General features: G+C 39.8%; 1 protein-coding gene across 1 annotated transcript in view; it reads right to left on the minus strand.

Annotated features, from left to right (window-relative positions):
- DPH1 (diphthamide biosynthesis 1) overlaps positions 1-18154 on the minus strand; it is a 1055215-nt gene that overhangs the window by 554611 nt on the left and 482450 nt on the right. The window lies entirely within an intron of this gene.

Consider the following 18154-nt stretch of genomic DNA (forward strand, 5'->3'; position numbering starts at 1 on the left):
ACTAGTGCATCTACTAGAGTCGCCTTGGGATCCCTGGATCTGGACCCGTAGCAAGGAACCTTGAAGTTCTGACGAGAGGCCATCAGATCCATGTCTGGAATGCCCCACAATTGAGTAATTTGGGCAAAGATTTCCGGATGGAGTTCCCACTCCCCCGGATGAAATGTCTGACGACTCAGAAAATCCGCTTCCCAATTTTCCACTCCTGGGATGTGGATTGCAGACAAGTGGCAGGAGTGAGTCTCCGCCCATTGAATGATTTTGGTCACTTCTTCCATCGCCAGGGAACTCCTTGTTCCCCCCTGATGGTTGATGTACGCAACAGACGTCATGTTGTCTGATTGAAACCGTATGAACTTGGCCTTTGCTAGCTGAGGCCAAGCCTTGAGAGCATTGAATATCGCTCTCAGTTCCAGAATATTTATCGGGAGAAGAGATTCTTCCCGAGACCAAAGACCCTGAGCTTTCAGGGGTCCCCAGACCGCGCCCCAGCCCACCAGACTGGCGTCGGTCGTGACAATGACCCACTCTGGTCTGCGGAAGCTCATCCCCTGTGACAGGTTGTCCAGGGACAGCCACCAACGGAGTGAATCTCTGGTCCTCTGATCTACTTGTATCGTCGGAGACAAGTCTGTATAGTCCCCATTCCACTGACTGAGCATGCACAGTTGTAATGGTCTTAGATGAATTCGCGCAAAAGGAACTATGTCCATTGCCGCTACCATCAAACCTATTACTTCCATGCACTGCGCTATGGAAGGAAGAAGAACAGAATGAAGTACTTGACAAGAGCTTAGAAGTTTTGATTTTCTGGCCTCTGTCAGAAAAATCTTCATTTCTAAGGAGTCTATTATTGTTCCCAAGAAGGGAACTCTTGTTGACGGAGAAAGAGAACTTTTTTCTACGTTCACTTTCCACCCGTGAGATCTGAGAAAGGCCAGGACAATGTCCGTGTGAGCCTTTGCTTGAGGAAGGGACGACGCTTGAATCAGAATGTCGTCCAAGTAAGGTACTACTGCAATGCCCCTTGGTCTTAGTACCGCTAGAAGGGAACCTAGTACCTTTGTGAAAATCCTTGGAGCAGTGGCTAATCCGAACGGAAGTGCCACAAACTGGTAATGCTTGTCCAGGAATGCGAACCTTAGGAACCGATGATGTTCCTTGTGGATAGGAATATGTAGATACGCATCCTTTAAATCCACCGTGGTCATGAATTGACCTTCCTGGATGGAAGGAAGAATTGTTCGAATGGTTTCCATTTTGAACGATGGAACCTTGAGAAACTTGTTTAGGATCTTGAGATCTAAGATTGGTCTGAATGTTCCCTCTTTTTTGGGAACTACGAACAGATTGGAGTAGAACCCCATCCCTTGTTCTCCTAAAGGAACAGGATGAATCACTCCCATTTTTAACAGGTCTTCTACACAATGTAAGAATGCCTGTCTTTTTATGTGGTCTGAAGACAATTGAGACCTGTGGAACCTCCCCCTTGGGGGAAGCCCCTTGAATTCCAGAAGATAACCTTGGGAGACTATTTCTAGTGCCCAAGGATCCAGAACATCTCTTGCCCAAGCCTGAGCGAAGAGAGAGAGTCTGCCCCCCACCAGATCCGGTCCCGGATCGGGGGCCAACATCTCATGCTGTCTTGGTAGCAGTGGCAGGTTTCTTGGCCTGCTTTCCTTTGTTCCAGCCTTGCATTGGTCTCCAGGCTGGCTTGGCTTGAGAAGTATTACTCTCTTGCTTAGAGGACGTAGCACTTGGGGCTGGTCCGTTTCTGCGAAAGGGATGAAAATTAGGTTTATTTTTGGCCTTGAAAGACCTATCCTGAGGAAGGGCGTGGCCCTTGCCCCCAGTGATATCAGAGATAATCTCTTTCAAGTCAGGGCCAAACAGCGTTTTCCCCTTGAAAGGAATGTTAAGCAATTTGTTCTTGGAAGACGCATCCGCTGACCAAGATTTTAACCAAAGCGCTCTGCGCGCCACAATAGCAAAACCAGAATTTTTCGCCGCTAACCTAGCCAATTGCAAAGTGGCGTCTAGGGTGAAAGAATTAGCCAATTTGAGAGCATGAATTCTGTCCATAATCTCCTCATAAGAAGAAGAATTATTATTGAGCGCCTTTTCTAGCTCATCGAACCAGAAACACGCTGCTGTAGTGACAGGAACAATGCATGAAATTGGTTGTAGAAGGTAACCTTGCTGAACAAACATCTTTTTAAGCAAACCTTCTAATTTTTTATCCATAGGATCTTTGAAAGCACAACTATCTTCTATGGGTATAGTGGTGCGTTTGTTTAGAGTAGAAACCGCCCCCTCGACCTTGGGGACTGTCTGCCATAAGTCCTTTCTGGGGTCGACCATAGGAAACAATTTTTTAAATATGGGGGGAGGGACGAAAGGTATACCGGGCCTTTCCCATTCTTTATTTACAATGTCCGCCACCCGCTTGGGTATAGGAAAAGCTTCGGGGGGCCCCGGGACCTCTAGGAACTTGTCCATTTTACATAGTTTCTCTGGAATGACCAAATTCTCACAATCATCCAGAGTGGATAACACCTCCTTAAGCAGAGCGCGGAGATGTTCCAATTTAAATTTAAATGTAATCACATCAGGTTCAGCTTGTTGAGAAATTTTCCCTGAATCTGAAATTTCTCCCTCAGACAAAACCTCCCTGGCCCCCTCAGACTGGTGTAGGGGCCCTTCAGAACCAATATCATCAGCGTCCTCATGCTCTTCAGTATTTTCTAAAACAGAGCAGTCGCGCTTTCGCTGATAAGTGGGCATTTTGGCTAAAATGTTTTTGATAGAATTATCCATTACAGCCGTTAATTGTTGCATAGTAAGGAGTATTGGCGCGCTAGATGTACTAGGGGCCTCCTGTGTGGGCAAGACTGGTGTAGACGAAGGAGGGGATGATGCAGTACCATGCTTACTCCCCTCACTTGAGGAATCATCTTGGGCATCATTTTCTCTAAATTTTGTGTCACATAAATCACATCTATTTAAATGAGAAGGAACCTTGGCTTCCCCACATTCAGAACACAGTCTATCTGGTAGTTCAGACATGTTAAACAGGCAAAAACTTGATAACAAAGTACAAAAAACGTTTTAAAATAAACCGTTACTGTCACTTTAAATTTTAAACTGAACACACTTTATTACTGCAATTGCGAAAAAGTATGAAGGAATTGTTCAAAATTCACCAAAATTTCACCACAGTGTCTTAAAGCCTTAAAAGTATTGCACACCAAATTTGGAAGCTTTAACCCTTAAAATAACGGAACCAGAGCCGTTTTTATATTTAACCCCTTTACAGTCCCTGGTATCTGCTTTGCTGAGACCCAACCAAGCCCAAAGGGGAATACGATACCAAATGACGCCTTCAGAAAGTCTTTTCTATGTATCAGAGCTCCTCACACATGCATCTGCATGTCATGCTTCTCAAAAACAAGTGCGCAATAGAGGCGCGAAAATGAGACTCTGCCTATGATTAGGGAAAGCCCCTAGAGAATAAGGTGTCCAATACAGTGCCTGCCGGTTATTTTACATAATTCCCAAGATTAAAATAATTCCTCAAGGCTATGGAGTATAAAATATGTTTATATATAAATCGATTTAGCCCAGAAAATGTCTACAGTCTTAAAAAGCCCTTGTGAAGCCCTTTTTTTCTTTCTGTAATAAAAATGGCTTACCGGATCCCATAGGGAAAATGACAGCTTCCAGCATTACATCGTCTTGTTAGAATGTGTCATACCTCAAGCAGCAAAAGTCTGCTCACTGTTCCCCCAACTGAAGTTAATTCCTCTCAACAGTCCTGTGTGGAAACAGCCATCGATTTTAGTAACGGTTGCTAAAATCATTTTCCTCTTACAAACAGAAATCTTCATCTCTTTTCTGTTTCAGAGTAAATAGTACATACCAGCACTATTTTAAAATAACAAACTCTTGATTGAATAATAAAAACTACAGTTAAACACTAAAAAACTCTAAGCCATCTCCGTGGAGATGTTGCCTGTACAACGGCAAAGAGAATGACTGGGGAAGGCGGAGCCTAGGAGGGATCATGTGACCAGCTTTGCTGGGCTCTTTGCCATTTCCTGTTGGGGAAGAGAATATCCCACAAGTAAGGATGACGCCGTGGACCGGACACACCTATGTTGGAGAAAAGGCAGTTACACTAACAAAATTTTTACAGTGTATGTAACAAGTCAGCAGAGCATTGCACCCACTTGCAAATGGATGATTAACCCCTTAATAACAAAAACAGAATAATAAATGACAAAAACGTTTTTTAAACACAGTCACAACAACTGCCACAGTCTACTGTGATTGTTACCCTCCTCAAACACGACTTTGAAGCCTTTTGAGCCCTTCAGAGATGTCCTGGATCATGCAGGAAGAAGCTGAATGTCTCTGTCAGTATTTTTATCTGCACAGAAAAGCACTAAAATAGGCCCTTCCCACTCATATTGCAACAGTGGAAAGCCTCAGGAACTGTTTCTAGGCAAAAATCAAACCAGCCATGTGGAAAAAAACTAGACCCCAATAAGTTTTGTCACCAAACATATATAAAAACGATTAAACATGCCAGCAAACGTTTTACATTACACTTTTATAAGAGTATGTATCTCTATTAATAAGCCTGATACCAGTCGCTATCACTGCATTTAAGGCTTTACTTACATTAATCCGGTATCAGCAGCATTTTCTAGCAAATTCCATCCCTAGAAAAATATTAACTGCACATACCTTATTGCAGGAAAACCTGCACGCCATTCCCTCTCTGAAGTTACCTCACTCCTCAGAATATCTGAGAACAGCAATGGATCTTAGTTACTTCTGCTAAGATCATAGAAATCACAGGCAGATTCTTCTTCTAATGCTGCCTGAGATGAAACAGTACACTCCGGTACTATTTAAAAATAACAAACTTTTGATTGAAGTTAAAAACCGAACTATAATACACCACTCTCCTCTTACTACGTCCATCTTTGTTGAGAGTTGCAAGAGAATGACTGGGTATGGCAGTGAGGGGAGGAGCTATATAACAGCTCTGCTGTGGGTGATCCTCTTGCAACTTCCTGTTGGGAAGGAGAATATCCCACAAGTAATGGATGATCCGTGGACTGGATACACTTAACAAGAGAAATAGGGGAATATATTAAAACCATTAGCATTCAAAAAACACAATTTATGCTTACCTGATAAATTTCTCTTGTGGTGTATCCAGTCCACGGATCATCCATTACTTGTGGGATATTCTCATTCCCAACAGGAAGTTGCAAGAGGACACCCACAGCAGAGCTGTTATATAGCTCCTCCCCTAACTGCCATATCCAGTCATTCGACCGAAAACACGCAGAGAAAGGAGAAACCATAGGGTGCAGTGGTGACTGTAGTTTAAATGAAAAAATTACCTGCCTTAAAATGACAGGGCAGGCCGTGGACTGGATACACCACAAGAGAAATAAATTTATCAGGTAAGCATAAATTGTGTTTTCTCTTGTAAGGTGTATCCAGTCCACGGATCATCCATTACTTGTGGGATACCAATACCAAAGCTAAAGTACATGGATGAAGGGAGGGACAAGGCAGGAACTTAAATGGAAGGTGCCTGTAAAACCTTTCTCCCAAAAATAGCCTCCCAAGAAGCAAAAGTATCAAATTTGTAGAATTTTGAAAAAGTATGAAGCGAAGACCAAGTCGCCGCCTTGCAAATCTGTTCAACAGAAGCCTCATTTTTAAAGGCCCAAGTGGAAGCCACAGCTCTAGTAGAATGAGCTGTAATCCTTTCAGGAGGCTGCTGGCCAGCAGTCTCATAGGCTAAGCGGATTATGCTTCTTAGCCAAAAAGAAAGAGAGGTTGCCAAAGCCTTTTGACCTCTCCTCTGTCCAGAGTAGACAACAAACAAAGCAGATGTTTGACGAAAATCTTTAGTAGCTTGTAAGTAAAACTTTAAAGCACGAACCACGTCCAGATTGTGTAATAGACGTTTTTTAACAGTCACAACAAACTGCCACAGCTCTGCTGTGGCCCTACCTTCCCCAATAAACAACTTTGGAAAGCCTTTGACTTCTGAGGGAAGCTGGATGTCTCAGTCTGTAATTTTAACTGCACAAAAAAGCTCTAAAATAGGCCCCTCCCACTCAAACTACAACAGTGGAAAGCCTCAGGAAACTGTTTCTAGGCAAAATTTAAGCCAGCCATGTGGAAAAAACTAGGCCCCAATAAAGTTTTATCACCAAAGCATATATAAAAACGATTAAACATGCCAGCAAATGTTTTATATTGCAATTTTATAAGGGAATTACCCCTGAGAGTAAGCATGATACCAGTCGCTATTAAATAACTGTATTCAGGCTTAATTTACATTAATCCGGTATCAGCAGTATTTTCTAGCATTTTCCATTTCTAGAAAAAATTGTAACTGCACATACCTCATAGCAGAGTAACCTGCACGCCATTCTCCCGCTGAAGTTACCTCTCTCCTCAGACATATGTGAGAACAGCAATGGATCTTAGTTACAACCTGCTAAGATCATAGAAAACTCAGGCAGATTCTTCTTCTATTTACTGCCTGGGATAAAATAGGACAACTCCGGTACCATTTAAGATAACAAACTTTTGGTTGAAGATAAAAAAACTAACTATATTTCACCAATCTCTCTTACTACCTCCATGCGTGTTGAGAGTTGCAAGAGAATGACTGGATATGGCAGTTAGGGGAGGAGCTATATAACAGCTCTGCTGTGGGTGTCCTCTTGCAACTTCCTGTTGGAAATGAGAATATCCCACAAGTAATGGATGATCCGTGGACTGGATACACCTTACAAGAGAAAAGTGATTATCAAATCCAGCTTCCTACAGCTTTATTGAACTTACTCCCATGGTGCAAGTGTAAAATAAGTAGGAAATTAATACAGTTAGCATTAAATACTGCAAAATCCCTGATAGCAGCCAACTGGAAGTCACAAATAGTTCCTACATACCAAGCATGGGAATCTCTCATGGATCACACAATCCATTTAGAGGAATATGGCTATTTCATAAGAAAAGATATGGAAACATTCCATAATATACAATTTTATTAGGAAACACGAATGCACACATATTAATGACCAAATATAAATAACTAGGCCAATTACGGCACAAAGGAGGGAGGTGTTTTAGTGTAAACCTTGTAGATACCGAACTAGAAAGGGAAAATACTTAGGTGTACATGAGCGAGGTGAACTTTGGTTTTAAGCCCACATAGTGACCAACTAATGTTTCGTTGTTCTCTTGTTAAGTTTCAAATAAGGTTGTTTATTAATATAACAATTCTAATCATAAAATGCTGAATGATATGTTTTTGAAATGTGTAAAATCAGTATAGCTTTTGTTAAAGTTGTTCAAGCTGTGATCAATGTGATTTTCGATGCATTAATCTGTATTGCCTTATTTCATCCAATAAACATTTTAAAACTTAAAAAAAAAAAAAGATAATCCCTTTATTACCCATTCCCCAGTTTTGCAGAACCAACACAGTTATAATTATACACGTTTCACCTCTGTGATTACTTTGTATCTAAGCCTCTGCAGACTGACCCCTTATTTTAGTTCTTTTGACAGACTTGAAGTTTAGCCAATTAGTGTTGATTCCTAGGTAACTCCACGTGCGTGAGCACAATGATATCTATATGACACACATGAACTAACACCCTCTAATGGTGAAAAACTGTCAAAATGCATTCAGATTAGAGGTGGCCTTCAAGGTCTAAGAAATTAGCATATGAGCCTACCTAGGTTTAGCTTTCAACTAAGAATACCAAGAGAACAAAGCAAAATTGATGATAAAAGAAAATTGGAAAGTTGTTTAAAATGACATGCCTATCTGAATCATGAAAGTTTATTTTGGACTTGACTATCCCTTTAAAGGGACATGTTTTTTTATGATTCACATAAAGCATGCAATTTTAAACAACTTTCTAATTTACTTCTATTATTAGATGTTCTTCTTTCTCTTGGTATGTTCTGTTGCAAAAAATCTCAGGAGTGTGCACGTGTCTGGAGCACTATATGGCTACAGATTTGCAAGAATGTTATCCATTTGCAGGAGCACTAAATGGCAGCACAATTTCCTGACATTTAGTGCTCCTGACACCTACCTAGGTATCTCTTCAACAAAGAATACTATAAAAAAACAAAGCAAATGTGATAATAAAAGTAAATTGGAAAGTTGTTTAAAATTGCATGTCCTATATGAATCATGAAAATTAAATTTTTACTTTACTGTCCCTCTAAGTAACATTTATAAATAACAGAAAAAATTAAAGCTAAAAAATAAATTATTTAATGTATGTTGTACAAAATAGTATCTAAGAATCTGCAGACTGCCCCCTTATCTAAGTTCTTTTGACAGACTTGCATTTTAGCCAATCAGTGCTGACTCCACGGGATTGAGCACAATGTTATCTATATGGCACAAATGAACTAGCTGTAAAAAACTGTCAAAATGTACTGAGATAAGAGGCAGCTTCAACGACTTAGAAATTAGCATACACACCTACCTAGGTTTAGCTTTCAACAAAGAATACCAAGACAACAAAGCAAATTTGATAATAAAAGTAAATTGGAAAGTTGTCCTATATGAATCATGAAGATTACATTTTGACTAGACTGTCCCTTTAAGTAACAGAAAAAGTTATAATAATATTGCAAAATGTCAGTGAAGAACACTATAAGTGATGCATGTTCGAGGGACAGAGAGAAAGGGGGGGGGGGGGAAGTGTGAGAGGGAGGGAAAAAGAGAGAGGGAGGGAAAAAAGAGAGAGGGAGAAAGAGAGAGAAGGACAGAAATTAAGAGAGGTAGAATGAAGAGGAGGAAAGTGAGGAAGGGAGAGAGAAAATCAGGGGAGAGAAAGGTGGGAAGGGAGAAACAGTGTGAAAAAGAGAGAGTGACATATTGTGAGATAAAGGTGTGCAGAGGCAAAAAGGATTCGTTAGCTAATTATGAAGAGGACGTGTGCACTGAAAAAGGAAGATAAGTGAAGCAGTATGAAGGCAGCATGTATGTACAACATGTGAGACAGAAAGCATGTTTGTTGGGAGACAAATTGTGTGTTATGGATAATGTATAAATGTTATCTAGAGAGTAGGGGAGATCTAGGGACAAGTTCTTTGCTATCACTGCACAACAAAGACAAGAGACACCAACAGTCTATATCTAGTGCGGTCACACTTATATGCAGGGCCGGGCCCTAATGCTGGGATTGGCCAGAGGTATAATAAAGATAACATCTCAAAACACACAAATTAAATGAATTACTATTAACTGTATAGAACTCAAATTTACAAACGTTAGTAGGTAATTATCGATTGAGAGGGTAGAACTGCTTTTTCAGCAACAGATTATTAATGTCTCTTTTCTACTCAGTACTGTTGAGGGCCACAGCAAAATCCTTGGTGGGGCATAGTTTAGGCAGCCCCGCTCTATATCCTTTATCTGAATAGACAGTATTAGAGAGACGGGAGTCGAGTATAAAACGCAAGAGAGCTGAAGAGATTGCAGTCGACTGATGGACAAAAATAAAAGGACAATGAGTAACAGATGGATTAAAGCCAAGTTTATTCCTGTGTGACACGATCTGTACATTTATGATAGATCTCACCCATGGGGACAAGTAATGAAGAGGAATAGTCAGAAAAGAGAAACTGCATTCCTATATCTGACGTATTGATCAACCTGGTGAATCAAAGCTATTGACCCAAAGGCATACGCTGTCCCAGGATATGAAAATGCAAGTGAAGTAATCACAGGCTGCAGAAGAGGGCAGTGCTGGTCTCACAGAGACAAAATCTTTAACTCTTAAGGGAGCAATAGTTTTGCAATAAAAAAAATTCTCTGTCAGAAATTAGATCAACAAAAGCCCTCATCATAACGTCCATTTGTAGCCATTACATGAAACGGGCTCATACTTTACATAGGTTATTTATATCTCACTCTCTGCTTGTGATCAACACATTTCTCTAAAGCAAGCCCAGAACTGGCTGCATAAGGACACTAAATACAGAGACATCTAACATTTTGTACAAACAGCATTGTTTTTGCGTTTAGACCGCTTATCTCTATCACTACTCATAGAACAAGTTCCCGTTCTTTCACTGCGATTTACTAAGCTAGATGGATCAGAGCAGAGGTCATAGCAAGGTGTTCCTACATCTCCTCAGTGTACAGCACAGAATATACTTTCCAAGATAATGAAACAAGTGTCTACAACAATCAATAAGGTTCAGCTCTTATTTCTTGATCTTCTCATTTATTCTGATTTTTTTTATTGCCATGGTGACGTTGGAGCAACATTAATTCTAGTGTTCCTTTACTATATGACAAAGCAAAAGACAAATGCCTTTAATATATACAGATCTGTATTGTTTATGCTGAATTTCTTCTAAGGAAAACATAATAATCAGTGCTATAGTTTTAAGCGCTATTTAAGTGATAGTAAATGTAAAAAGTTTGTAATCAAATTATGTATAAAGTTATACAGTTGAAAACATATTAAAAGGTACATTTCTTTCTTTTTAACATTATCTGCAATTCTATATATTTTATTCTATTAAAAGTTTTTGCATTGCTGCCAGGCCCCATCAAAACATTGTTTGCTGGATAGAAGTTGCAGCAAGGTCAAAGTAAAGCTGAATTAAAACAGGAGCCCTCCTGAGTGAAATCCAAGCTGAAGTACCAACATAGAAGGAACTCCCTGTTTGAGTCGGGTGTGCACATTCTGTGCAATAGATAGAGCGTATGGGACTCCTCTATTAAGTCACTACGCTACAGCAAGATTATAGAAGGGTGCGGAGGTATGAAAATGTGGCAGTAGAACAAATAGTTAATAGTACAATCAAACTATTTTGCTATTTAATTTTCTCTATTGTTTTTAATTTTTTTAACTAAAATTCATTTTTTGTTTTCAGTCCTATTGTATAATATATAGGATTTGCATCAGTCCAAAATGAACCAATATCATCATTTATATAGTTACATTATAAATACATACAAATGAGAAGGAAGTGATTATATAAAAACTGGTGGATAATTATGTAATGTTTGATTTCAGGAATAATTGTTGGGAAAGCTTTTTTGCAAAAAGGGTGGCCGATTTACTGAATAGTATTACAAAGTTGGTTTTAAGGACAAAAACTGCTTGGGAATTCAAGAAAATGTCAGGTCATGCAAGTCTGCTTTAAGAATTAATTAAGCTTCTGTCTCACAAGGAAGTATGGCCACTCTTAATGGGACTTTTGGTTCTTATCTGAACTCAAAATGTGTTTCTATGAGTTTCAAGGCTGGACTTTTTTTTCAATAACATTTATTGAGTTTTAAACCACCCAAATACAAAAAATAGACCATACAATACCATGTTCCAATAGGCAAAGAAGTAGAGAAAAGTGTTCATAGCACCATAAATTTAAAGGGATACTAAACCAAATTTTTTCTTTTTCTTTTGTGATTCATATAGAGCATGCAATTTTAAGCAACTTTCTAATTTACTCCTATTATCAATTTTTCTTTGTTATCTTGTTATCTTTATTTAAAAAGCAGGAATTTAAAACTTAGGAGCCAGACCATTTTAGGTTCAACACCATGGATAGCGCGTGCTTATTGGTGGCTGACATTTAGATTCTCAACAAAAAATGGGCCGGCTCCTACATTACTTGATAATAGGAGTAAATTAGAAAGTTGCTTAAAACTGCATGCTCTATCTGAATCATTAAAGAAAAAAATTGGGTTTAGTATCCCTTTAAAAGTGTCCATACAGGAACAGAACAAGTAATTGTATAAACCTCTACTTAAATTAGTTTAGCCCATTGCGCTTTTGAAAGGCCCCTTATGTACTTTAAAACCAACAAATACAATGAATGATAAATATCAAGAGGTGTTGTTGTCAATCTTTGAGTGCACAGATAAACCTAGAGGGGTACCCATTTTGAGGTATTTGTGAGATAAAGCAGAGGCAAGAAATTCCCAATGTGGTGATATGGATAATAGTGCATGTAAATATAGTTTTGCACAAGTGCGCATGTTTCCTTACATTCCTGGTTGTCCCTGGTTTCAATTGTTTAAATAATGTGTTCCATTTAACATGGAAGCTATAGCACCCATCCACTAAGTCTAGACAGGGTGCTCTCCTGCACTCTTTTAATGTAGGCATGAATATCCCCTTTCCACATGATTATTATATATGTCCCTATTTGCAGTATACAGAGCATTGCCTTGCTTTCTCCTATTGGACAACCACAGTGACAGTAAAGCAGAAGATAATACACAGGCTTAGAAATCACAGAAAGCTATGAGGACAGGAGACTAGAGGCAGACTGGTTATTGCATGTCAAATTGATATTCCAGGATTTCAGTGTGACCTGGTGCCTAGTACTTTCAAAGCCCTGATGCAAAAAAAAATATATAATTCATGCTTACTTGATAAATTAATCCTTACTCTTGTAAAGTTTGTTTCCTGGCCACCAGGAGGGGGCAAATACACTCTACACCAGAGCTTTAAGTATCCCTCATACTTCCCTCTCCCTCCCAGTGGTACATATAGCCAAGGATAGGAAAAGGAAGTAAGAAAGATAGTAGGGTAAAGAGGTGAAAACTAGGATGGTCGCCAACATAATGTTTTTTTTTTATGGATGGTTCGTAGACTCTTACCAACAAGAAAGAAATTAATTTAATAGGTAAGCGTAACTTGTTTTCCTTCATATGGTGGTGAAAGTCCACAAGATCCTTCCTCTTGGAAACCAATACCCAAACTGTGGAGTGCACAGAAAAATGGGTGGGATAAAAAAAGGTAAAAGGCAGGCACCTATTTATCAGGTACCACCACCTTAAGAACCTTCCTTCCAAAAGCCCCTGCTGAGGCAAAAACATAAAAATGATAAAATTGGGTGAAAGTATGTAATGATGACCAAGTTTCAGCCTTTCAAATTGGTTTCACGGAAGCCTCATTCTTTAACGCCCAACAGTTACAAATGGAAAGTGTAGAATGAGCTGTAATTCTTAAAGGCGGTTGCTGTCCCGCTTAAAAGTAAGCTCTGTGAATCAAACTCCTTAACCAAGAAACTAAAGAAACAGAAGTGGCCTTTTGGCCCTGGCTCTTGCTAGAGAACAAAACAAAACTGGAGGACTGACGAAAATCCTTAAGGGACACTGAAGTCAAATTTTTTCTTTTGTAATTCAGAAAGAGCATGCAATTTTAAACAACTTTCTAATTTACTCCTATTATCAATTTTTCTTCATTCTCTTGCTATCATTACTTGAAAAAGAAGGCATCTAAGCTTTTTTTTGGTTTCAGTACTCTGGACAGCACGTTTTTATTGGTGGATGAATTTATCCACCAATCAGCAAGGACAACCCAGGTTGTGCACCAAAAATGGGCCGGCATCTAAATTTACATTCTTGCATTTCAAATAAAGATACCAAGAGAATGAAGAACATTTGATAATAGGAGTAAATTAGAAAGTTGCTTAAAATTTCATGCTCAATCTGAATCACAAAAGAAAATTTTTGGGTACAGTGTCCCTTTAGTCTCCAGTAAATAAAACTTCAAAGCCCTGACCACATCGAAATTATGCAATAATCTTTCCTTAGAGCACTTTGGATTTGGGCATAATGAAGGAAAAATAATCTCCTGATTAATATTCTCATAATAAACTAGCTTAGGTAGAAAACTAGACAAACTACGCAACTCTGCTTCGACCTTATGAAAAAACAAATATGGAGACTCACAAGACAGAGCAGATAACAGACTCTCCTAGGTGAGGAAATGGCTAACAAAAACAGAACCTTCCAAGACAACAATTTGATATCCAAAAAGTGTATATGTTCAAAAGGAGGAGATTGTGAAACTCTAAGAACCTAATTAAGACTCCATTGGGGAGAGATTGTCACGATGCGCCGCTCTAACCGTTGCTTTTTGCTTCTTCTTCCCTGCTCGTTGCCAGGGGTTGTGTCGGGTCCGGATGCATGTGGCGCTGACGTCATCACCACACGCTCCTGATGCCGTTTGACCTTTGTGGCGTGAATCCTGCGCCTATGTAAGTTTCCTACAACAATCTGTCACTGCCCAAGTATAGGTGTTACTTTTTGTGCTCCTGGGTGTGACAGATTGTTGTATTAATTTACCTATTTGTGTATGATCCCTGCCTGTCTGACTACTCTGCCTGCTATACCCCTTAATTACTGGATTGATGTACTGCTGCTGAACCCTTCGTGTCTGACTACTCTTCCTGATATACCAATTAATTATTGGATTGATATACTGCTGCCGAACCCTGTCTGCCTGACCATTCTAGTGGTGTGCCCTTGGACTGCTTTGCTGTTGCCAAACCCTGCCTGCCTGACCATTCTAGTGGTTTGTCCTTGGACTGCTCTGCAGTTGCCACTGGGGACTGTCCTGCCTCTGGTGAGTGCCGTTTTCCTCATCTTACTACTTTCTCTGCTCTGGGATATTCCCTATCATTCCGGCTCGACGCCGGGATAACAAGACTACTGGCCGAGTTCGGTCTGATAGAGGAGTATTCCAAGAGCATTACAGAGATTTGTTTAATGACAGGCCTGATTCTAATCAAAACTTGCAAAAAAGCCTGAATATCTATACATGTGCAACAAAACAGAAATAGCGGAAATGTGACCCTTAAGAGTAATAGCTGATAAACCCTTATAAAACAAATTGCCAGGAATAACCCTGATCTGAACACCAAGAAAAATACCTTGTGCTAAATTATTCTGGTAAGTCTCTCTATCACAGAATCAGGAAAACCCTTCTGAGAAAGAACTAATTGTTCACTGTCCAAGAAGTTAAATTGAGAGACTGAAGATTTTGATAAAAGAATTGACCTTGAGAGAGCAGATCCGGACTCTGTGGCAGAAGCCACACAGGAGAGCTGGACATCCAAATTAAATCGGTGTACCACGTTCTGTGAAGCCATGCAGTAGCCGTTCATACAAGACGACATTAAATCTAGCTCTGGAAAATTCCACGACACACCAACTGATCAAAATTTGTCTAGTTGAGAGACTATTCCCCTGAGTGTAAAGTCTGACGACTCAGATAATCAGCCTTCCAAGTTCTCGACCACTGGGATGTGAATAGCTGAGATGCACTTGATGCACTTCTACCCAACTCAAGATACGAGAAACTGTGAGCTACAAACTGCAGGTACACCATTAATGGTTGATGTAGGCCACCGCAGTGATATTGTCTGACTGAAAACGAATGAAGGAAACTGAAATGAGCAGTGGCCATGCCTGAGAGCCCTGAAGATCGCATGGAGCTCCAGGACCTTGATTGGTAAATTTGCCTCCTGAGCTCGTCGAGCTCCCGATACTGCTAGCAAGCCTGAAAAGCTGGCATCCATGGTAATCATTTCCCACGATGGACAAAGAAACCCCATATTTAGAGATATTGGAACAGGAGATGTCCACTAGGACAGAGACCCCCTGACTGATGGGTCCAAATGGATTACCTGAGAAAGGATAGAGGGATCCCTATTCCACTGACTCAGCATGCAAAGCTAGAGAGGACGCAAATTAAACCTTGAAAAAATGCTATGGCATCTGATGCTGCTATCATCAAACCCGCAACCACCATATACATGTAGAAGGATGAGAGATTGTAGATTCTGGCAGGCTGATTGTATTTTGTGCTTTCGTTGTTCTGTTAAAAATAGTCTCATAACTACTGTGCCTGCTAAGAAACCTGTGTCCATCACACCAGTAACAGCCTTCCTCAAATCAGTTGTGCCTGCTGTGCCTGTCTGGTATCCTGTGACAGTCTCACCAACAGTACCAACTGGGTATCTTGTTCCACCTAGAATCCTGTGCCTGCTTTTCTCTACCAGGTATTCTGTGACAGCCTCTCCTTTTACTGTTCAATTCAAGCACCAGTGCTCATTGTGCTTTGCTACTGCAAACTAATTAAAGTATTCTGAGCATTGTAGTGTTCTGCGTTGGGCCTATATTCAAACTTGCTGTTTCCATGATCTTCTATTTGAAATACCAATTGTTCTTTAGCTTATCAATCAGTAAAGCTTTTTTTTTTTTCTTTTTTTTTTAAACTAATTGTTCTGTGTATCTGTTCCTGCATTCTGACTTCCATGCACCATAAACCCCTTACAACAATCTTCTAATTTAACTGTAAAATCCCCTTCGAAAAGACAAACAGTCTCTCAATAATTAGGGTGACAGAGGTGGTAGATAATCCTATATCAGCCCCCCCCCCCCCCCGCTCCCTTAATCAACTGTAAGGACCCCTTAATAAAGGCAAAAAGGTTTAAAAAATGTTGTGGGTGCAATAATCAGAAGATAACCCTCAATATAACCCCCTTGCTCCTGGTATAGGATGTCACTTACCCCCTCAGGTACCAGGACCTATATAACGGAGAGCTCCTACTGCACATGCTATGGCCACTATAAAAGAGGAAGACACAATAGAAAAAGCTGCGTCGGGAGGGAAATTCTTTTAAAGCTCTCCTGCCTGAACCGCCATTAGCGCATTTTGACACCCCTGCTTCCAGATCCCAGCACAGAAACCGCCTCCATTATTGCTCGTGAAGCTATCCTTGCACTGACTAAGGAGCGCTAACTGCGCCGGTAGTAAGCAGCGCTCAATTAAAAGTAGCCACACACTATATTCTAGGACATAAAATAAAGTTCATAAGATGCATACAGATAACAGCAAACAGGATATGCTCTCACAAATCATGTTAATGGAAATAAAAATAAAACTTCCCCAGTGTGCACAAACCTCTAACCAGGTGCGCATAAACCTCCAGCTGAGATCACTATAGCTATGAATGTGGGGAAAAGCTGTGTGGAGATATCTTAATGCTGAAGTAATGCATTGGCCCAAAAGTATGAATATTTTCTAGGCCCGTGGGCTGTGTGAGACAAAATATACTCACCCAATCATGTCCCCACCACTGTGCTTACCCAGCTGTCCATGCAGCTGCTACAGTGGAGAGCCCATCCTTTACTGTTACTAACAGTACCGGATATTTCAAGAGAGTACATTTCCATTTTCCATCTGAAGGAACTACCCCAGCGACACATGTGGCCAGCTGAAACCATAACTCTCACCAGGAGATTTGTAAAGTACAGCCAGTACTCTCTTACATCATTCTCTTCCAGGCACTATTTATTGAGAGAAAATGGTATTAAAATCTCTAATCTTCTAAAAAATCTATAACACCTCTACCCTTACCTTCTGCTTGACTAGGCAAAGAAATAATGGGAGGGAGAGGGAGAAAGGAGGGATACTTTAAACTTGTAGGGTGTCTGCCTCCTCCTGGTGGCCAGTAGATGAACTTCCCAAGAGTAAGGATTTAATGGACTCTCAACACTATAAGAAAGAAATATCAAATGACCAGCATTTTATTAAAAAAAATCTATTTTCTCATTTGAAGAGTGCCATTGAGTTTTCCTTAAAGACCAGAGCTGAGGAAAAAATAAATCTGATAAAGAAATATATGTAATGTTTAAAGCTTAAAAAATAAAGCATATTGCAAAACTGATCAGTTCGGAAAGTAATACATTTTGTAAAGTTATCATAATCAGTTTGAGTCCAACATAACTATAAAAAAAATGACAGTGTAAAATGAAAGTGAGGAGACGAAAGGAAGATAGCAGAGATCCTGAGAAAGCATAAATCAAATGCTTCAGTAATGAGTCGCAAAGCAATTCTGCTTCTCCAATAAATCTAGTGCCATCATTACAGATCAGAAGGGGTGATCTCTAGACCTCTGTGATATAATCTGCAAGGAATTCAGAGCTGTGGGCCTGCATTGTTTATTACTAAAGTCAGAGGCTAAATTACCATTCCATGCATGGCATCCTGCTAAGTGCAAGGATACATAAAGTAAATATTGAATGGGGGGGGGGGGGGAGCAGGGAAATATTTGAGCCACTAAGAATTTTTTCTCCTCAGAAAAAGGTTAATTTATGGACACAAATTACATATAACTGATTATTTTTCTATTGTCAATTTAACTTTTAATGGGACATGGATGTGACTAGAAAAGTAAGTAATTTTAATATGCAAATGAGAACACAAGGACTTGTTTAATTTGGATTGAGGAGCCACCCGAGAAGATAATTATGTGCTTACTCTTAATT

The sequence above is a fragment of the Bombina bombina genome, chromosome 3 (assembly GCF_027579735.1).
Source record: "Bombina bombina isolate aBomBom1 chromosome 3, aBomBom1.pri, whole genome shotgun sequence".
Lineage (NCBI taxonomy): Eukaryota > Metazoa > Chordata > Amphibia > Anura > Bombinatoridae > Bombina > Bombina bombina.